Genomic DNA, 23,996 nt, shown 5'->3' with positions numbered 1-23,996 from the left:
CATAGTTTTTATATTTAGTTACAGGGTGAGTTTTTTAGCTTCTGCCACCACACAGTGTCAAATCACCAACCTTTTTGTTCTTTTCAGTATGAAATATCAGAGATGGGTGAAAAAAAATGCAATTGCTGGTGAATACTGTTTTTGTTGAGCAGCCATATATTACAAGATGAGCTGCAGTGACAGATTAGCTTAAACCATTTAGCTGAGCATGCATAGCCGTTGATTAGTCTCCTAAAAAACTTAATTACATGCATCAAAATCTTGAAGAACTGTAACGATCCTTTAAGTCCCTTTGGATAAAATAAAGAAAGAAAGAGTCTCACAAACTGCCAGCTACCGTGAGTTTTAATTTTGAGTGTGTATTTTATTGGAAAGAATAACTTGTCTACCAAACTTCGGTGAGTCAGTGTTTCATCGAGGGGAAGCTGAGAGTCTTTCCATACTGAGCAGATGCTGCAGTCTGCACTTCGTTGACCTACCCTGCCCATCCTGACAGTGGTCTGTGCGTATCATTATATGTGTTGTGATCCCGGGTTAGCCCCCTTGGGTGTGGGGTGGAAGGATGAGCTCCCCTGAGGAAAGACCCCGACCAGTCCCTCAGGGCCACCGCATGGCTGCCATTTGCCGGCTGAGTACAGCAGTGACCCAGTCTGCCACGCCAGCGACCGGCTGGGAGGGGGACAAAGAGGGTGCGGAGAGTGGGGGTGGGGGTGCATATAGGATTGGGGGAGTGGTGGTGGGGACAACAGATGCCTGCTGAAGCCACAGGGGACCTCCCTGAAAGCATCCTGTTCCTACACCCTCCCTGACTGCAACTGGTGGTGTCCAGATTCATCCTCATTGATACATATCACCACTGTCTGTCATGTGGCTTTTTCTGGTAGCGGACAGCACTCGGTTTCACCTCTAAGCTGTGCAGAGTCTGATTCTGCCTCCCTCGCTGCTCAACTAAAGGCCATCATACGGAGACATTTAGTGGTCCAGACCCTGCTAACGTTCGTCAGCACATATGATAATCTATAATTTGTTTACATTAATTTAATTGAAGTGAAACCTAACCAATGACCCGTTGAGGGGGAAACCCAAGGAATCCCCCAAAGAGCCCTGATTTAAAACCACAAACGGCCTTGTCTTAATTTCACTTGTGAGCTCAGACTGCGATGCTTATGTATACGACAACCTTCCAGAGTGAACTGCGCTGTCCTAAAAATCACACTCAGTAACTAACAGGTATTATTAGTCTATAAATGTCCCCGTTTGAGCGTTACAGCAACAAAGACTGTGCAGCTTTAACTGTTGTAGTATTACAGCACGTCTGTTCACTGGTCACATATGTTTATCATTAGGTTATATGGTTACAGAGATTTCATGATAAAAAAAAGAGTGAAAAAAACCATCAAAATACTGCAGATAATCCAGGATGAAGTATGACAGCAGTGTTATCAGCGTCTTTAACGGGCCAACGCGAATCCAAGCTAAACGCACAAAAGTAAATTAGTAAGACTTACCGAACAGTTCCACGAGAAACAGCAAGGCAGTAAAGCACAGAAGAACCAAGAACTCCTACAAAGTGTCTCCTGACATGCTACTCTGGATCATATCAGCAACAAAGCACAAAGTGGGAAAGATTTTAAAAAAGAAAATGACCCAGTAAAGTGGTGAGGACTAAGCCCAGGAGTATGGCCCGATTTTCTTTTAATGGAAAAAAAGGAAGTTAAATGTCTTGTATCCACTAGAGAACTGGAGAAAGCTGCCAGTCCAAGTGGGGCTGAGCAAAAAATGAGTTTCCTGGTCGAGTCTGGCAGCAGTCTTAAGTGATCAACCATGAAGTTCTCCTTTTTTTTTCTTTTTGTTGTTGCAAAGCAGAGTGATGTGTCCTGAAGCTGCAGGGCTAGCAGTGTTACTGACAGCAGATGGAGTTTAAGGCACCTACCGTCCCCTCCTCACTGTGAGTCTGCCCACCAATACGAGCACAGAAATCTCCTCGCACAGCTCACTTTCGTCTCTTCACCAAATCTCCTTCTGTACACATGCCAATCACCCCCCTCTCCACCAATAAAAAAGGGACTGTGAGATGTAGTAGGGTAACTCCACCCCTTCCCAACCCCTCACAGACACACGCACACATCACCAGACCATCCGCCGACCATCAGCCATGAATGGACGAGAAGGCATGAGTTGACAATAGAGGGGAGGGGGATACAAAGGAGGGCCCTCAGCGGGCAGCTGCACACGGACACACCGTCCTTAGAGCTATTACACCCAGACACACACGCACATGCACTCACAAACACACACACACAAACAGATACACAACAAGAAAGAATGAGTAAAAAAAAAAGGAAAGAAAGAAAAAACAGCACCCAGAATGGAGCCCTGCGTAACACCTGGCTCGGTGGAGACGGCTGTTGCCTTCTACATCTTTGTTTCATGGTGGGAGGACTGGCTTGACTCAGACAATGACACAATTATGTTAAAAGTAGTGTGTGCTTCCCAAAATGGGTGTCAGGATTGTGATCGCCTACGAGTGCGTATGCATCTCTCTTATGGAAAGTTAGCAGGTGGGGAAGGAAGCTGCAGTGAGCAAAAGACACCAAACTAACGCAGTAAAAAAAACAAAAACAAAAAACCCCCAGCCATTACAATCAGGAGGAATTTTTCAGTCTCAAAGGAGGTCGGGCTGGACTTGAACAGCTCAAGTTAACCAGTCATTTCAAATTTAGATAGAAAAATATTTATGATTTTATTTTTCCAGAGAATAATAAAAACACATTTTAAAACATCCCGTGAACAAACGTAATCTTTAACAATTTCTGTGTGAGGTTTGCAAACACCTAAGGGGAAGATTGTGCTCCACGTTCCTGAGCAGATTAAATTCCTTTAATCTAAATGTAGATGTCAGCGAGGGAATGTTGATTGACATATAAATAACAGACTGTATACCAGAGTCAAAAACTGAAAAGTTAAGCCAACCGGAGGTATCCTTAATGACCAGCAGGGGGCGACTGCTTTAGTTGCAAAAAGACTTCCAATTGCGTAGAAGTCTAGGTTAGAAAAAAGACCCCTCAGCTCCTTTCATCAGCGACCATGGTTCAAACATTCCTGATCATTTTATGGGCTCAAGTGCTATTTTCACATCACACTTTTTACACGTGCACGTCATCTATACACATCTGGCTAGCAAAAAGCAAAAGATCTCAGTTAGGTCCTGGGAGTAGACAGGATTTCATCCGATATAAAAAACTCTGCCAAATCAAACATGGTGGAGCTACCTGCTGTGGCAAGCCCTTGTAAATAAGGGAGCAGCTGAAAGTAGCTTTGTTGTTGAGATTTGAGACGTTTCATAATCGAATTTCTGAAATTCTTTGATAAAAAAATCTCAATACCAAATCTCAGGTCTTTAAATTCAAATTGAACCTCACATAGTGGAGCTTTGACCTTTAATGGCTCTTTGATCAAATCTGTCTTGTCTCGTGTAGAGTCATATGTGGCATGTTTCCATTTGAAATGCAGTCAATATTGCCAGCGGACGACAGTCAGGAAGATGTTCCAGCTAAGCCCACACAGTCTCAGTGGAAAGTCATTTATGTGGCATGCCACTCATAAAGCTACACTAACAAGACACTCGGTTAGGTGCATACTACTAGTCCCAGGTTTGATCGTATTTTGCTTTGAGAACTTCATAAATTTTTCATGACTCTGCAAATTGAATTCTTGTCAAATGTGTGTGGGAATGTGGGAAATATAGAAGTGCGCTACTGAATTGCAATCTGATGTGTACGTCTGTGTTCTTAGTTGTTGTTTTTGTCTGATCGGGGACTAAAAATGAAAAGTAGCCCTTTGGCTAATTTTGTGGATGCACAGCAGCCACCTGCTGTTCAAACCGTCTGTTTTTGTGGGGCAGCCAATTAGAAGAAAGCTGGCTCAAAGGGTGGGGCGTTAATACTGAAGGGCTTCAACCTCTACACCGGGAATGTCAAATTTCATATTAGGGGTCAAATACAGTCCACCTTGATCTTCAAGGCGCTGGACCACTGAACTTCCCACTTCTATCAGTGTGAAGAAGTTTAACCACATATTAAATCTTTGACACAGCTTAATATAAGAAAAGGAAGTGCAACTCCAACAGTATGTCCTAGATTTTCCACATAATATAAGAAATTTTCAATGACGTTTTTAAGAGATGTGAAAAATTACAGAAAAAATTACAGTAGCTCATTGTGCAGATTGTCCCGTAACTATAAAACAGAAAGTTTCCATTAATTCACAGAAAATGTTGTTATTTGGAGACCCATTGTGAAAAAATTGTCTATAGTCAACAGTGAAAAAACTGGAACTTTTCTGTTATTTAATTTTTTGTCTTGCTTAATTACTGTGGTGCAATATGAATGATCATGTCTCTGTAAGCAGAAAATGCTGAAAAATGTAACTAAAATATGTTAAAAAAGTCCAAAACTTTATGCCCTCCTTCACATTTTCCAAAGTGTCCAATGCAACAGATTCAAGTCTTTGCCTGGCCAACACCAATTCTGGACCCCGGACCTTATGTTCGACACCCACGCTCCACCAATACAAGATAAATAAAGATTACATTGAACTTTACTTTATTAGAGCCCAAAAGTAAAAATGAATAGGTCTCCTTTCATTTTCTTAATTCTCTTAATAAATAAAATAACGACAATTATTACAAAGACGATGCTTTCCCGTAGCTGTTTCTAGTTCGTCTGTCTTCCCCCATCTCGCATACTTCTTCCCAACACCATCCACAACGTGCGTCCCCCTCATTCTTTGTCTCAACTTCTCTAAGTGACCCTTATTTTTTGTTTTACTTTTCGGTTGGCCAGTTAATCTTCTGTCTTTTGTCTTCCAAAAACAAAAAGAGAAAAAATATATAAGGCCCCCTTTGCTTGCTTAGGAAAAACCCATGGTAAACAACTTTACATGTGGTAAACATGGTTCTTAATCCAGGAAAATTACTTTAAATTACTTAACATGAAAAGCAGCCAAACCTGGCTCACTTGGAAAGTCCAGGCCATGCAAAACTGTTGGCCTGCTCCCATTGTTGTCTAAAGCCTCAGAATTTATCCCTCAGGGTTGAGCACTCGCTATGTTTTTACAGTAGGCATCACTGGTTCTTTAAATGCAAATCTGACCACATCAAGCAGTAATACCTGTTCTGTGTACGCCCATGATAAACACAGGCAGCATAATGGTGTCACTCCCTCTACAGGGAAGACTTTAAAAAGATGTAGGTGCAGAGTTTGTCAAAGTTTCAAACAAAGAACCCTCTGAGTCATCACAGGCATTAACTCTGAATCTGTCCCTTAAATATTTTTTTTTAATTTTATTTTTTAAATGTGTGTCAGTTAGACTGATTTTTTTTTCTTTGACTGATTTGAGTTGGAGTCATCACCGATGATGACTGAAACCTCAGATGGATAAAGGTGTGTTATGTGCTGGCATCTACATATCTGGTAGTTATAGTGTGAAATGTGGACTTCTTCTGCTAAAGAAATGCTTCATTGTATTATCCATTGTCTAAGCCGTTGGTTCCCTTATGGTGTGAATTGTTACTGTACTGTCTACTGTGTACACGCTTTGAACACACTCATTTCCTCAAAAAACAAAAAAACTCTGTCAAACAGAGCCCCAGTCCCTTTGCATGGTTCCTGGATGATGGGAAATTCAAAGGCCCTGAATGACAGCAAGGATCGTATGCGGCGTTAGCCATCATGATTCACCAGCACAGATGATTGGCGATGACCTTTAGAAGAGAGAAAAAGTATCACAAAGGCAACTTGTCTTAAAGTACAGCTAGTCTGGGGATGTCAACAGCCCCTACGCCGTGAAATCTCTGCGTTATTGTAACTTTAAGCGCCTTGGAGTCAACTGTTGTTGTGATTTGGAGCTTTAAAATAAAACTAAATTGAAATCTGAGATTTATCCTCCCACATCTTTAAGGGAAAATAATAATTCAACCAATCCAGAGGCTACTGATATGTTCCGCCCTCCAAAAGAACATTCCCTGACAGGATTAACTTTATGCCTAAACTGGATCGTAGCTTAGGCCCTTGCAAACATCCTAGATGTTTGCAAGGGGGAAAAGAGGCCAAGCATACGTAAAGAAAGAAACCTCCACAGATGACAATGGTTTAATTGCTTTAAACAAGGTTTAATTGTTTTAAACAAGGTTTCACTTCAGCAAAGTTTTTTGTCTGTTATTGCTTCTGTGTTCCCTGCAACAAGTGCCAAGCTTAAAAACCAAGAGCAGAGGAGACCGGCTGTTCCACCCATTTCTGAAACAAGTGACAGTTCACACAGCTACAGCATGTAGGTGTGGCTCTGCAAAGCTCTGTTTAGACACTTGGGGACAGTTGGCGAACTCTAACCTTCACAGAAAACTAAAGAAGCATTTTTAAAAAACACAACAAACATCCCTTCAGATAAAAAGATGCTGCATCTGAACAAAAGGCAACACAACTTTGACCTGGATTATGTGAAACTGTTTGAGAAGGGAATTTAAGTCTGATATGCGCCAGCAAAAACAACTGACTCAAACGGGCTAAGAGAAAAGCAATCAAAAGCAGAACTTTGTGTGACTATTTACTGCAGATATGAATACACTGTGACTACACATTTTGGTTTTTCCCTTTTAAACCTCTGCACACAAAATGTTTGAAAGTGACTGCACAGATTTACTTAAAAGGATGCATCTTTCCAATATGGCACACTTTTCTCACATAAGTCTTTCCAATTCACCATAAAGAAAAACGTCCAATTAAATTATCTGAAACTTTTTTTACTTGGAAAAACAAACTGCTTAGTTTCAAGTGACAAAAGCATAGCTAAGTATATCATATATCTGTGTATGCTGATTAGATGACTCACATGTCGGGGGGTTAGTAATTAGTAAAGTAAAGAAGGGCTCCTAACTTAACCAGCAGTATCATGTCTTTTAATTCCACAGTCTGATTTGTTCAATTATCACGTCACAGTTATTTGATTATCAGACTGATTTTCCTCTCTCTCTCTCTATCATCCACCCCCACTCCCCGCTCCCCTATGACTTGCAGTGACTCCTTAATTGGGGCTCAGCTGACAGTTTTTCCCCTCGGGGGAGCAGGCGCCATGTGGACCATCTGCTTCAAGTCGCAGGATGAACAGGTGTCCTGCTCCCGGCCGCCTGCCTGCACCTTACCAACCCTATCGAAGTGTAGCACGGCACAGTGTTGCGCGGTGTAGTAGCCGCCGCCGCCGCTGTGTACACAAGATAAATCCGAGTAGTTTTGTTTGACCTGAGCAGCATTTCTGCCTCAGACAAAGGAGGAAGCATATGGAAGCGCTACCTAATCTGACATAAAGATCACAGCCATGACAGTAAAGCCTGTTACTGCACGTCTGAGTCAGAGTTGTTTGGTTGATGCATCTGTTCTTAAAAGCATTTTGAAAATTGGGGTTTTGTGTTTTAATAAGCGATTTCTATATTGTGTCCATAATCCAGAAAATCCATATTTATGTTGTTCGTCTATATTCTACCCAGCTTTGGAACAGGATCTCACTCATGTGTGATAGTGGGTCACTACAAAGTGGTTCCTCTACAAAGGATTTCTATGGTTAGTTTGCGCTGAGTCTTGTTGAGTTTAAAATTCAGATAAGGAAATACAGACAAGAAGAGAACATATCAACTCTACACTGAAAACCACCATGTAAAACAGCGCAACTGGATGATATAACTATGGGTTAATACATGTCCCAACCTATATCTGGATGAATAACAACAACCGGTGATTGAATCAATATCAAAAGTGGCCTGCATTTCACAGGTACACATTTCCGATCTAATTCACCTAATTCTGCACCATCATATCCCACACCTTTACTATTTAAAACTACTTTTTTGCAAGACTAGGACTGTATTAAAACACATTTTACTCCTTTTTTTTTTAAGCATTCTGCAGTATCGAATGAGTTCCAACAGGAAAATTAAAACTTCAACCTGGGTAAATTTAAACTTGAAACTTTTAGAGATGTCTGTTATAATCTTTGATGCTGCACCAAACATGCTGGTCTGCGTCGTGTGCGTTTCACTTCAGAGTTCTGGAGCTCTGATTGCAGATTACTTTAAATAACCTTTAACCTGTCTACACCACCCTGAGTACCTCCATTAAAAGATTATTTTAATGTCCTTGAACAGTGAATATCCAGTTGAGTCCTTTTTACTCTAAAATCAATGATCTAAGTAATCAAAACAAATAAGGACAGAGCAAAAAGGACAGAAATAAGTGTGGGTGTAAAGGTAATCCACGCTGAGGGCTGAGTAAGTGCCAGGAGCAGGGTCTGCAGCAGATCTTCAAACAGTACACTGGATAAACACTGATCCAGGCTGCAAGGATTACTCCAGCCCTTTAACAAGGCCTGAGGGGTGGAAACAGGCAGGGGAAGAGGTAGTCCAGCTGGTATCAATGACACACACGCGCACACACACACAATACTATGCTAACAGGCTCTACACATGCTGCTACCTATGAAGAGGGAAGTCAAACAAACCAGTGTGTGTCGGGTGTGTGTGTGGGGTTTGTGTGTGTGTGTGTGTGTGGTGGGGGGGGAATGGGATGGGGTCACTCAGGACTTTGAAAGAACAATAGGTTGGCCTTCAGGCCAGTGCCCTCTGGGTCACTTAAGGAGGCAGCATGAAAACATGTTAGTGCGCACACACACCACCTGCTGTTTCCTGCAGGCTTGTATTTGGTATAATGGAGATGGAGTGATTCTGCAGCCACACATTACTGAGATTTACCACATAGCTGAGGCCAATAAAACCTCCATGGCAACTTGGCTAGCATCTTTGGAATTGTAGTTTTAAAAAGCACATTAGGGCCGTAACTGAGGATAATTTTCACTGTTGGTTTGTCAGAAAGCGGTTAAAGACTGAAACATACACTGGCAATATATTACTGCATCAGATTGAACTGTTTGCTGGGAAATTACAAACCAAATTATAATGGCACACAACACACGACTTGGCTACCAGCAAAGCTCGCCAGGACTCGACAGAGAAATATCAGCAACTGACACTGATACACGTCCTTTTTGCCTGCAGGCTAATATCAGTCAAACAGTCGACAGCGGTGACCTGTCAGTACACCCCTGTTTCTAAAGAACTGAAAAGCGATAAGAGTGCTACATCCATACATCCATATTTCTGCATTGCCAATTACCTGTGGCAATTTTCAAGCTGCTACCTGCAGACCTACTTCAGTGTTCCAAGTCTTTTGATGTTTATGGTAATGCTAGCGGGATTTTGAGGAGTTCTTTTTCACTTTTTTCGAGCACTCTGTGAGAATTAGAAGGAAAAATATGGGAATGATCTGAAGCAAAACAAATTTCTTAATGCTACATAAAGTGAATCAGGCACATGTACACGGTGTTTCACACATAAATTCACAGCTCTGTGATTAAGTCATGATGGATCGTCCCCACAGGGCCTGGCCTATTGAGCACCGTTGTGTGTGTATGTGTCTACAGGGCGCTTTAGCAAATAATCAAATTTACATATATGCCTGCACATCCTTGCATGTGTGTGTGTGTATGCGGGGTCATGTGTCTGACTATGTGCAGGTGTGCGAAAGTGTGTGTGTGTGTTTGACATCAGGGCGAGTGCCGGGTCAGAAGGGTCACAGAGAAACAAAAGCATGGAGCAGCTCCAGCAGCTGCCGGGCCAAACGTCATCCACAGAGACCTCTGGCCTTACCATCACCCTTTCTTTTCAATGGGAGCGTGCCATGGTCCTACTTCTGCTAACACATGCATATTTACACACACACAGACACACACATGCTCTGCCTGGCGGGCCACAGTCATGTCTGGAGCTCAGTGCAGCAGGCGAAGGAGGTAAAAGGTCATTTGGGGACATATGCAGAGGATGTATGGGTGCAAATCAAGTGTAAACCTCTGTGGCTGAAAAAGTGAAGACATCACTGAAGTGCAAAAAAAAAGAAGTTTCTCTAAAAGTCACACGAGTCTGCCTCCAAAAATGAGCCAGTCTTCATAATTCAGCATCAGCTATGCTTAACGGTTTGATGTAAAACTCTCTATAGTCTATTCCCCCTTCATAAAATCATCTCATGCACAGTAATTATATTTTTTTAAAAACTACAACACAAGCAGCTTATTCAAATCACTGAGCTACATCTCTTTACTTGTGGTGTTGGTGCCTTCTGGAGCATTTTTAACTGCAATACTTGAAAAGGTTATGGTCTGCTGTGTGGTACATCCCACTCATGAAGTTTGTGCTTCAGTTGCTTTTTAAATTCTAATATTTTACACATATGTTGCACTCATGCAGTTTATGGCTGACATTATTAGCTGATAATGTCTAAAGATGGCCATTTGTCGCAAAACACAGCACTCACCAGAACCTAATAATTCAGGCTTCCTTCCTTCCTTCCTTCCTTCCTTCCTTCCTTCATTCGTTTATTAACGTTTGCTGTGCCCATCTGCAGTGTATGGTGCAAATGCCCAACATGATTATACCTCAAATCAACAACTACAAGACTCTTAAAATTATCAATCAATCAATCAATCAATCATGTCACAAATTGTGTAGAAAATCCATGACCTCTTCACAACCATTTGCCTTTGTGCCACTGTGTCACAGATCAGTTTTTCCTGTTCCTGCTCAATTCATCAAGCTCCCAGCTTAGATGACATGTTTGAGCACAAAGGGCTTAGTGAGAAAGTGAGTGGCAGTGTGTTTGTATGTGTTCACGAACAAGGAAACTGAATATACTTAATGAGGAATTATTTTAGTAAGTAAATTTTATCCCAACATTAGCTAATTATATTGTATACTGCACTTATGTCTGCAGACTATAAGCTGCACTGACCATGAGTTCATTCAGCACTATCACTTTACAGAAATATTTGTTTTTTTTTTAAAAAAAAAACCCAACATAGAATAACTATACACCTGTCCCATATCTATTAACGATCTTTGGACATGTCTGTGATGCTACACCGACTTCATATTGATTTTACTAAAGTTAAAATATTTCCTGTGCATACTGTATTCTTGGTTCCAGTTTTTATAATGTTTTACTTTACTGATATCTTCTCTTTTCCCTAAATGTAAACTGCCAAGAATCAGTAAGGAATCTTTTGGTGCATTTTTGTTCAGGCAGTGTGAAAAGATTCATATATGATCCCTATTATATGTAGTATTTCATGATATAGTATTTCATTTCTTATGCATGTCGTTAATGATGACTATTCATTACTGTATATCTTGTTGAAAACAAAATAATGTCCACTTACTTTATCGTAGCATCCTCCCGTGTTGAATTCATTCTCCATCACATGTTACGACAAGTGTCCTTGTAAAAACTCTCATGGTAGTGCAAAGTTTGCATGCTGACGCTGCTGCTCTCGGGATCTCGTGGTTGTCAGAGAGGAAATCTACAGAACAGCCGAGCAGTGAGCGTTTCCTTGTGACTGCCTGAGAGTCTCCACCTAGCGGCCATGATCTGCATCTGCATGAAATCTGTTTCTTGCACTTTGCTCCAGAGACGATATTGCTACGCCTCACAGTCTATTGTGAAAGCATATTCACAAAATATGTCCCTTTATGCTCCAGTTTGTGCATTGAATGATTTCACACTATTTGCACATCAAAGCCTACTTAAGTCTATTCTTAGTGACAATGTGTTGTACTTTTCAGTGATGATCTCAATATTAAGTGCTTAAAATTTTGAACTACTTTGTTATTACATGTAAAGTGTGTTCTTGAAAAAAATGGGCAAAATGTTTGAATTTCTTCTTTAATTTACCACAGACAAAAAGAAAAACACTCCTTACAGGGATAGTCTATGAAGGAGTTTCAGACAGACTTGACACTTCAACCATTATTTGGAAAACCTTTCAATACCTAAATTCTGGAAACATGACTACGTTTCCCCCCTAATACTATAGGTACTAAAGGCAGCACATATATTGCATACAAGCAATTTTTGAAATGGAAAGCTAAAGAAATTTAATTGAACTGTCTAATATTGTAAGATAAAGACACGACAATATTAAACAAAGCACAAAAACAAAAGAAAAAAAACAATCCACAAAAAATATAAAACTGAAAAAGGAAAAAAAAAAAAAGCAAAACCCAAAGATCGAATGTGACCAAGCACTTGGCAACAGTGGGAAGAAAAAACTGGTTTAAAAGGAAACTTCCAGCAGAACCATGCTCAGGTTGGGGCAGCCATCTGCCAGGACTGGTTGAGGTTTTGCGTAACTGTAATTTAATTAAATGCCAATTTAAGCAAATTTTTTAGATTAGGGGTAAAATAGAGCACCTGGTGTAAAGCAAATGCAACATAATAAAGCCAGACTTCACACAGTACACTGACGTGCTAACCTTCTTTCACGAAGTTTAGGTTCGTTACCATGTTGCCCAGATTCAAAATCAGAGATCTATGTGATTTCTTTGAGTAGTTGCTCATAAAAGGTGCTTTCTGAGTCTGAGATTACCCACCCTGTGCTTACTGAGTCTGTGAAATTGCTGAGTTCTGTTTTTAGAGCATGTCATTGTCTGCATACATTCTCGCATTGCTCTTGCAGAGCCTCTCATTTTCGTTTTTGGTTTATTCACTTCTTTTTGCAGGATGTTGTTGTGCTGTGTAATGTTCTTTTTTTTTTTTTTTTTTTTTCAGCTTGGGGAGCAGAAGTTAAAATCCTGAGGCTGTCGATCTCTGCTCTAAGTTCACTATTCTGCTGATGCAAAGTCTGTTCCTTAACAAGCTTTGACCGCAGCCCCTCAAGCTGTGAAAGCACAGAAAAAGTCTCCTACCAGCCAAGATACCGATACAGAGTATTATAATTTGCCTTAACAGCCTTTAGATCGTATAATCCATCCATTTTCATGAACAGTATCAATTTCTTTAGACACATTGTTATTTTCTTCTTTCTTTCTTTCTTTCTTTCTTTCTTTCTTTCTTTCAGTTTATTATGGTTTATTATGGTTTATTATGTTTGCCTCCAATCTTCATCAAGAACAACCTGTTTGGAGACATCAGCATGCCTTTTATAAAGCCTTCTGCTGCATGCCTGCAGGACTTTTTCTTCATTTTCCAGTGCGCTTAAAGCTTTTCTAATTTCTATACGATTATTTCGCTCACGTATTTGAGCTTTCAATTTCTCATTTTCAGTTTTCAGTTTTCTCATACATGTTATGAAAGCTTTGTTTTGAGAGGTTAAAATTGCGATGTTTAGGGGTTTTTATGAGAGAGAAGACAAATATGCACCAATTATAAGTTTTCAAAATTTATTATCAAAACTGTTAGACTTTCAAATTATTTTTACATGGCGCCATTAACCTCCTCTCTCTGGCTCAGAGACAAAAGGAAGTGGAAACGTATTCCTTTGAACAGATTCTGTGATGTTTAAATGCTCAAAGCAAAATACAGGAACAATAAGATGAAGAATTCCACAACAGTCACTGGTACTAAGTAAGGAGATGCGTCCTAATGCAGAGTATCTGTGTTTAGAAGAATAAAACACAAGGTATCTAAAGTTTGAGGTTAGTTTAATTTAATTTCTTCATTTAAAACAGAAGACTTCATTATTGAATCCACCATTTAGACAATCAAGTCCATATAACTGAAGTGAATACAATGTTTATTTTGAACAAGTTAAAAAAGTATAACAACAAAAACTGAGAAAAAGAGACAAACAAAAAAGGAAAACAAAAGGAAAACAAATCAATAATAATTAATTATAAATGTCTTACATGTTCAAAAAGGAGTAGGAAGAAGCATAAGGTTATTTAATCCCACCCTCTTTCCACTACTTAGCAACTATCAGCCTACACTTTTTCTTCCTGTTTATGTGCTGTTTATCATAAATTGTTCATTGCAATTTGTTACATGTATTATTTATTTATTTAATAACCTCAGTAACACATCAAAAGATATACAAAACTTGAAACTTTGTTATGTGTATGACTTATATGAGACTTCTAGCTTATTTTATCATCTATTATCACACTAAGAAACTCTTTCAATTTCCACACCATTGCTACAAATCTGCACTTGTGAGTTCCCTTGGGAATTTGTAAATAAGACGATCTCTCTCTCTCTCTCTCTCTCTCATATATATATATATATATATATATATATAAAATGCTAATAACTTAAAACAAGTAATCGGATGTTTTCAGTCTCCCCTTTCCTTTTAAGGAACCTTACTTTGTGACAAATATTCTGTCAAGAGGGCAGATGAACACACAGTAACAGTAATATTTGTCTCCCTCTACAGGACAAAAACATGTATAATTTTCTACATGTTAATAACATGGACAAGGACAAAGCAGAAGAAATCATTTACAATCTTTGTAATATTTGTATTATATTAGCATTTGCATTAAATAAGAAAATACAAAACAGAATTAAAGCTGCAAGCAGCGTTATGAGGGCCCTCGCACCCCGGCATGTCGAGCCACGCCCAACACCTACAACCAGCACGTCCGATCTGATTGATGGAATTCATGCATTTAACCACCAGCTAACAATTCATCTCATTCAATCATGATTATAGTCGTCCCACTAGGTGGCGCTCTAAACATTACTGACAAATGGCATAACAAACATTTCCAAGCTCGAGTCTCATCATGCCTGCGACCAGAGAGATTGGACATTGTGTTTTTGAGTGACAGCAGATTACTGCTTTTTGGCGAGTGATTGAAACTCCACGTGCCGCCATGACCACCCCGTTTCCCTGAACGTAAAAAGCTTCGCAATTTAACATCACAAAGGTCTTTAGATTCCACACAGACGATATCGCATTAATCTGATGAAATCCCTTGGAGGAGTTCGTCAAAGAACGGTGCCTGAAAAGAGGGGAAAATGTCGCTAAAATTACACATTAATTTTAAAATGGCTGACTTCCTGTTGGATTTGGGATATTGCTCCAAGAGACTTTTTTCTACATCTTGATATCTTACATTAAGCTTGCCAGGTTTCAGACTCATAGATAAAACACAGAGCAGGGGCTGATGTTTTGAAATATTGTAGGGGGCGCTGTGGAGCCATTTTGCGCTATAGGGCTTTGGAGTTGACGTCACGCCGCAATGCATTGTGGGAGCGCAGCTCCATTTTCGGGGTCTACGAATCAAAACAAACACACTGTGTTGGAACAACGACGACAAGAAACATGCTTAAAAGCAGCTCAAAAGAAAACGGACGGTATAGAGACCGATTGCGTCCAGAGGCGAAGCAGCAGTACTTGGAAAAAAAAATAGAGTGCATCGCAAATCTGGACCCATATGAAATACGGCAGTGGAGTAAAGACCCAGACGACTTACCGCCACTGTCCTACCCCGATATCTTCACGTATCTTGTTTGTGGAGTAAGCGCTTACACAGCGAACCAGTTTCGTAATTACAAGTCACTGGAGGCGCACATCCAATTTACAAATAGCTGGGTGCAAGATTTGGCTATTTTCAAGCCGCCAAACTCTGAGTACGTCGTCAAAGTTAGCAAAATTTAAAATAATAAAATAGTAATAATTTAGCCTAGAGAAATTTTAATTTGTGTCTGCACCTACAGACTTAAGACAGGAAGGTTCATACTCGTGTTTTATCATCTGGTTTACTTCATTAAAGAAGCAAAAATGCGAGGGAAGGCGATAACTGGATAAGATGTCATCCTCTTTCTCCTCAGCTAAATCTACTGAACTGAAGTCAGAGCTCTAACACATGAAATGTGTAAAACATGTTCATTTTTTCCTGATTTCATCACAATTACTTATTGTTAGTAGATTAAACATGCGACCCTACTACCTACAGACAGCTGACACTGAGCTGGCTAAAACACAGCAGCAATAAGCTAATGCTATATTACCTAATGTTAGACTCAAGTGTCCTAAAAATCACATTTTCCCTCCAATAAACAATTTGATTACACTCTCACATTGTATGAGAGTTTATTCGCTAAGAGTCTGAATTTAACAAAGTTAGCTCCACTTCAAAGTGTCACTAACAAGGGCAGCACTTATTGACAGAGAAGTTCAGGATATCTTGAACAACACTGCAGTATCATTTTCAGACAGAAATGAGCTTCAGTGACTCATCGACTCATATTGGACTCAACCACAAAGTTTTGCGTTTTCCTCCATAGATGTCGATACATATTGCTACTGCTGAGCTAAACAGCGGACTGACAGCACACACTCACTACAGATAAATGGAAGCCATCTTAGTTGGGATTGTGTATTTGGACTGGGAGGGGTACGAAAACAGAAATCGGTTGAATGCAGTCTGCTATGTACTGACATCTAGTGTTGAGATTTTGCACACTGTTACTTTAATCTTGATTAATATTCACAATAAAAATATTAATCAAACATTTTGAAGTCTGTATGCGTTTCATAGTGTCTAACTGTTCTGGTACATTTAAACCTAACAATTACTACATGATGGAAACACGTCATGTTATCTCTTTTAATAAAGTTTGTCTATGTATACACAGGTCATGCTGATATTGAACAAAAAACACAAAGATCAGATGTTAATCAGATTTATTTGCTCTCTTTCCTTCTTAAACACGTTTTTAATGTTAGTTATGATTCAGAATTGGTGACTGACCCTTTCTCACTGTCCCTCTTCCCTTCTGTTTTTCTTTTTCTTCATCTTTCTTTCTCCCTTTCCTATCCCTCAGTCATGTCTGTCCCGTCTGTAACAACTGAAAATAAAATAAAATAAACAATAACAACAAAGGTTGATCAAATGGACCAATACGGCAAGGCTGTGATGATCCATTTAGCAAAGTAAATCCATTGGGTATCCTTCTTGGTCTTCAGACAATTCTGACAGCTAAAGAACTAAATGGGACAGGCAAACAAGTATGACACATACGGACATCAGGAAATAAAGACACAATAGATATAACCTCGGTAAATGAAATTGGTGTACACCAGGCCAAAGCAATGGTTTTGACTGGAACAGTGTTAACCCCCTGGGTTTAATGTCATTAGTCAAATAAAATTTAAAATAAGTAATTGTCGTGATCCTGGGTCGTTGACCCAGCGTTTTGTGTTTCTTTTTGGGTTCATCTTGTGTTTGGTGTTTATTCTGATTCTGTATTAATTATTTGGGTTGGTTGTCGTGTTTATTATCCCTACCTGTGTCTCCCCTCTGTGCTCCGTTCAGGTCCCTGTGTTTTTGTTGCAAAACAGTCTGGGTGTTTCCGGTTTTACTTTGTAGGTCTGCCTCTCATCATGTCCATTAGTGTCAGCTGTGTCCACCCCTGCATGTCATCTCCTCATTACCTAGTGTGTATTTATAGTGTGTGTTGGCTTCTGTTCATCGTCGGATCGTCTGTGTTTCTCGGTGTAACTATGTCTCTCTGCATTCTCCGCTCCCCGTTTCATGCTTAGGTTTGTTATTTAGTTTTCCCAGTCTAGGTTTTTTCAGTCATTCGTCTTGTCTCACTACCTGTTCAGTCGCTCCACTTCTGCAAATAAAACTTCATTCTCATCACCAGTCAACTGCCTGCATTTTGGGTCCTTTTCCTCCTACACCACACGGCTCACGTCATATTTAAATCTTCATTTAGTTCACTAATTCCAATTTTAAATGACTGACACATTTAATTATTTAATGGTGTATTTAATTTATTTATGTATTTAATTTTGTCACTCCTTGCCCCCTAATATTAATATTAGTTGTAAATAAGAAAACACACGAAGACAAAAAAGTACCCCAAATTGGATTAAAGTCATATTTCACCAATATCTTTTCCTTGGGACCCAGTTTTTAAACACCTGAAACCTTTGACCCAGATATAATGTGTTGTGAGACACGTGTGGCTCCTGAGCCACTGTCTGTGAATCACAGCATTCGGTAATGTCCATGACCCACACATTGGATTCCAACTCACTGTTCATCTAAGACCTGAAGTCAGGATAGCTAATAATTTTTTGACAGCTCCATTACATGTGTGTGTCACAGGTCGTCTCTAGAAACCCGACATAACCACAGTTAATGCCTTTTATACATTCATCATTTGCTAGAGGGCATTGAAAACTGAATAACCTGGCGCAAATTTGTCCACGTTTGCTACCTCACGGTCCGATTTTGAGTGCGCATGCATTGGCACCATCTCCTTCCAGGTAACAAATTAACAAAATCCAGGAAATTAAACCATTCACATGGGTTGCTGATTGGCAGAGCTAACTCGAAAAAAAAATTACTCTAAATTTTGCGTTATGGATAGCTTTTTTTCTCTAAAGAGTGATACATGTGCCAGAAATGGCTGCCCCTGCTTCCTCCTCTGGATGCTTCTGAATTGAAGATTCACTTGTCCTCCTCCAAAAGGTCCAGGTGGTGGTACCAAATGAGAAGGAGGGGAAGAGGGACTGTAGGAGAGTTAATATCAATAAAAGCTGAACAGGAGCTAAGAGCATGAACTATGAGAGGCTGAAAACAGAGCAAGAACTATGAACTAGGGGACTCAGAGCTAAGAGGGAAGTGGCAAATAACGTGAACTGTGACACTATGAACTATGTGGAATGTTGTTTGTCTGTGTTTTATTGTGTTATGGTGTGATGATATCTGTGCATTCCTGGATTATCCCTTTGTGTTACACATTTCACTGTTTTTTCCTTTGCTACCTAACCTGGCCTGTCTCTCCAATGTGATGTTTGTGTATTTTATGTATGGTCAGCAAGGTCTGTCGTCTCAGTTGTGGGCAATTCACCTCATCTCATCTCATCATTATCTGTCCTCCAGGGAGTCAATTATGGTTAATTAGGTTAATTATGATCAGTGTTGGGACTAACGCTTTATTGATGTAAAGCCAGAAAAGCAGAAAAAAAGGTTCCAGCGGAATTCCGAACATTCGGGAACCTTGGCGCATTCCGGAATTCCGAACATTCGGGAACCTTGGCGCATTCCGGAATTCCGAACATTCCGGAACCTTGGCGCATTCCGGAATTCCGAACATTCCGGAATTCCAAACATTCCGGAACCTTGGCACAGAATTCCGAACATTCCGGAACCTTGGCGCATTCCGGAATTCCGAACATTCCGGAACTATGGCGCATTCCGGAATTCCGAACATTCCGGAATTCCAAACATTCCGGAACCTTGGCGCAGAATTCTGAACATTCCGGAACCTTGGCGCATTCCGGAATTCCGAACATTCCGGAATGCCGAACGTTCCGAAACCTTGGCGCATTCCGGAATTCTGAACATTCCGGAATTCCGAACATTCTGGAACCTTGGCGCGCAATTCCGACCATTCCGGAACCTTGGCGCATTCTGGAATTCCGAACATTCCGGAATTCCGAACATTCTGGAACCTTGGCGCGGAATTCCGAACATTCCGGAACCTTGGCACAGAATTCCGAACATTCCGGAATTCCGAACATTCCGGAACCTTGGCGCATTGCGGAATTCCGGAATGCCAAATATTCCGGAACCTTGGCGCATTCTGGAATTCCGAACATTCCAGAACCTTGGCGCATTCCGGATTTCTGAACATTCCGGAATACTGAACATTCCGGAACCTTGGCACGGAATTCCGAACATTCCGGAACCTTGGCGCATTCCGGAATTCCGGAATGCCAAATATTCCGGAACCTTGGCGCATTCTGGAATTCCGAACATTCCGGAACCTTGGCGCATTACGGAATTCCGAACATTCAAGAACCTTGGCGCATTCCGGATTTCTGAACATTCCGGAATACTGAACATTCCGGAACCTTGGCGCATTCCGGAATGCCGAACGTTCCGGAACTATGGCGCATTCCGGAATTCCGAACATTCCGGAACCTTGGCGCATTCCGGAATTCCGAACATTCTAGAACCTTGGCGCATTCCGGAATTCTGAACATTCCGGAACCTTGGCGCGGAATTCCGAACATTCCGGAACCTTGGCGCATTCCGGAATTCCGGAATGCCAAATATTCCGGAACCTTGGCGCATTCCGGAATTCCGAACATTCTAGAACCTTGGCGCATTCCGGAATTCTGAACATTCCGGAATTCCGAACATTCCGGAACCTTAGCGCATTCTGGAATTCCGAACATTCCGGAACCTTGGCACATTCCGAAATTCCGAACATTCCGGAACTATGGCGCATTCCGGAATTCCGACCATTCCGGAACCTTGGCGCATTCTGGAATTCCGAACATTCCGGAATTCCGAACATTCCGGAACCTTGGCGCGGAATTCCGAACATTCCGGAATTCCGAACATTCCGGAACCTTGGCGCGGAATTCCGAACATTCCGGAACCTTGGCGCATTCCGGAATGCCGAATATTCCGGAACCTTGGCGCATTCTGGAATTCCGAACATTCCGGAAGCTTGGCACATTCAGAAATTCCGAACATTCCGGAACTATGGCGCATTCCGGAATTCCGAACATTCCGGAACCTTGGCGCATTACGGAATTCCGAACATTCCGGAATTCCGAACATTCCGGAACCTTGGCGCAGAATTCCGAACATTCCGGAACCTTGGCGCGGAATTCCGAACATTCCGGAATTCCGAACATTCCGGAACCTTGGCGCGGAATTCCGAACATTCCGGAACCTTGGCGCATTCCGGAATGCCGAATATTCCGGAACCTTGGCGCATTCTGGAATTCCGAACATTCCGGAACCTTGGCACATTCCGAAATTCCGAACATTCCGGAACTATGGCGCATTCCGAAATTCCGAACATTCAGGAACCTTGGCGCATTCCGGAATTCTTATGTCTGTGTCTAGTCTCCTCTAACTCTAACCCTCAAAGGTTCTCAGTCTTGTTCTTTAAAACCGGAAAAAATTATGAACTTGATCAACTGGCTCCGTAACGAAATTGAAATCCTCCTGGGCCTGGGAGAGTCCGATTGTCCTGCTGAGACGTTTACTGTCGGATACTCGATGGTTGGTTGCGTCCTGTGTCTGCCGACACTCTCAATTGAGGACATTGAATGACATCTACCAATTCAGAAACATGATAACAGAGTTCTGGATGATTGGAGCCGGCTTGGACCTGGCTTATCGAAGAACAAGAACCGGCTACAGCTGTTCAAAATCCCACAAGGATGGCCGACATGATAGACCAAGATAGGGTCTAACCCTAACCCTAACCCTGGTACTCCAGGCCTCAAGGGCCGGTGTCCTGCAGGTTTTAGATGTGTCCTTGATGCAACACAGCTGATTTAAGTCCCAAATGACCTCTTCAATATGTCTTGAAGTTCTCCAGAGGCTTGGTAATATGTAAACCCTGCAGGACACCGGCCCTTGAGGCCTGGAGTTCGACACCCCTGTAATAGACAATGGGCAGGACTGTGAATACTCAGACTGTGTTTATTAAACCCAATATGGATAACATCTTGGAGAAGCTCATAGCTTTGAAATGGGTAAGATCTTTGAGAAGAAGAATGGGAATTGAGAGAATTGGTGACCAGTGACGGACATTTGACCAACTGTAAAAGTTGGATGCAGCTGTTCACACTAAACATAAACATTCACCGTCTTCACTCATGCAGCTATCGCACTGGCACCAGCTGAAGGCCTGCCAAGGTCAAAGCTGACTGGAACAACAAAAATTCTTCCATGATAAACAGGACTGTTGTCAGCACTCTTTGTCCCTCCTTTAAGGCCCCATGGGTCCACTGGAGACTGTTGTCCTTCGCTTAACTGGGCGTGGTGACACTTTCTCTCAGCTGAACACGGGATACACACACGCACAGACACATGTACACTGATACTGATACACTCTCACCGTCACCCTCCCTTCCCCAAATCCCATGCCTCCTCCCATGCTTACCTCCCATCCGATGTGGACAGCGGATCAGCTGGAGGTGCGATCAAAGATTGCAGCGGTCCCAGATCCAGCTGTGCACACTGGAATGTTGTTTGTCTGTGTTTTATTGTGTTATGGTGTGATGATATCTGTGCATTCCTGGATTATCCCTTTGTGTTACACATTTCACTGTTTTTTCCTTTGCTACCTAACCTGGCCTGTCTCTCCAATATGATGTTTGTGTATTTTATGTATGGTCAGCAAGGTCTGTCGTCTCAGTTGTGGGCAATTCATCTCATCTCATCTCATCATTATCTGTCCTCCAGGGAGTTAATTATGGTTAATTAGGTTAATTATGATCAGTGTTGGGACTAACGCGTTATTAATGTAAAGCCAGAAAAGCAGAAAAAAAGCAAAGCTTAAGCTCATCCTGCACAAGCTTTACTTAGCGTTTATTTATTTTATGCTTATTTATTCTATCCTGTTATTCTATTATTAATTTAGACTTTACCTAATATTTATTGATTTTATTCTTATTCATTTTTTAATCTTCTTACTCTATTTATATTTATATTTATATTGTATCCTGTTCTTATTTATTTTATCATTTTACCCTGTATATATCCTATTGTGTCATATCTCCAGTGTTTCCTCAGAGGGCGCTCTCTGCACCGGGGCTGTGATCGACTGTGGCTGCTGGGTCTCTGGGGGTCCTCTCAGCCTGGCTGGGGGGCTCCTTGGCCTCCCTCCTGCTGTGTGCCCAGCCTGGAGGCTGCGGTCTGTGACCGGCTCCCGGTGCAGACAGCTCCCTGTTATAGTGTTTCCTCACTTGGCTCATGCGAGCCCAGCCCAATTTTTACTCTTTAAGTGTGCGCGTGTGTGTATGTGTGTGTGTGTGGGGGGGGGATATGTGTGTATTCACATCATTTATGTTAATGAGAGTGTGGGGAGTGAGTTGGAGGGTGGGGTGGGCTGCTTTTAACTATGTAAAGCACTTTGTGCTACATTTTTTTTGTATGAAAAGTGCTTTATAAATAAAGATTGATTGATTGATTGATTGATTGATTGATTGATTGATTAATCTCTACAACCTTTAAAAAGGCAAACCTGCCGTGCACATATTAAGACCCAAGTCACATCGTCACTTGGCTCTTGGACTATGTATGGGCAGAACTGGAGGATGAAGAGATTTATATTACACCCAAAACTTTTAAAACTATTGACAAAAAACTTCTGAAAGACCTCTACAACACCATGGGCTTTATAGAACGTGTTATAGTTTCAATGGAATTACAAGAAAGTGAAACTGCAAAATGCATTTTGGCTAGTTTAAAAGATCGTCTGGGAAAACCAAAAGCGAAGCGTTCTGCCATTGTCAGGTTCTTTTGCGCACTGGGCAGAGCCATCGCCAAGCCATTCAGACCAAATACTTAGTCACCAACTTTTTTTAATCTTGAAAGAAAGAAACGATCCAGTCTTTCAAGATCAATACACAATTCACACAATTCCTGTATTCCATCTAAATTTTCAGCTCTCCTCTGCCCTCTGTCCCCTTCTCTCCAAACACCTCTCCATCAATTACTTTCTCCCCTCCCTTCTTCATCCCTTTTCTTTTTTCACCTTCACCCCCCAACCAGTCCCGGCAGTTGACTGCCCCTCCTGAGCCTGGTTCTGCCGGAGGTTTCTGCCTGTTTAAAGGCAGTTTTTCCTCCCCACTGTCGCCTAGTGCTTGCTCAGAGGGGATCGTTGGGGTTTTCTCTACCCTTTCTTTTTCCTTCTTTCTATCCCTTCTTTTTCTGCCTTCTACCTTTCCTTTACCCTCTTCTCCCCCCCCCCCCCCCCCTTTCATTTCCTCCATCATCATCAAATGTGGATTGCATAACACTGGACATTATATTTCTTCATTTCCATTTAATACTTGTACAGCTGCTGTTATTGTGTGTATATATATATTTATATTTCTTCATACATTCTTATATATTTCTATACTGTGTATTGTGTATTTTGTTGTACAGTTATTTTATTTTCAACTTTAATTTATATATTTTATCTTATTCTTTCCCATTTAAATTTACCCTTCATTCTAATTTGTGTTGTACAGTTATTTCATTTTTAACTTTAATTTTTATATTTTATTTTATTCCTTCCTAGTTAAATTTACCCTTTTTAATTTTCATATTTATTTCCTATCTTATTCATAGCCTTTTCTTTTTT

At 41.0% G+C, this 23,996-nt stretch overlaps 1 protein-coding gene across 1 annotated transcript in view; it reads right to left on the bottom strand.

The window, feature by feature from the left end:
- The window catches only part of LOC146556229 (putative ribonuclease ZC3H12C), a 32,214-nt gene extending 14,577 nt beyond the window's left edge, over positions 1 to 17,637 (bottom strand). The window contains exon 1 of the mRNA XM_085248493.1: positions 17,167 to 17,637. The gene's annotated coding sequence lies outside the window, so the exon portion shown is untranslated. The remainder of the gene's footprint in view (positions 1 to 17,166) is intronic.
- Between the last annotated feature and the right edge of the window lie 6,359 nt (positions 17,638 to 23,996).

Source organism: Mchenga conophoros, linkage group LG16 (assembly GCF_057382185.1).
Source record: "Mchenga conophoros isolate Kocher_MC1m ecotype Shallow Benthic linkage group LG16, M_conophoros_male_GT1.1, whole genome shotgun sequence".
NCBI classification, from domain to species: Eukaryota; Metazoa; Chordata; class Actinopteri; order Cichliformes; family Cichlidae; genus Mchenga; species Mchenga conophoros.
This window is presented reverse-complemented; position numbering and strand designations above follow the sequence as displayed.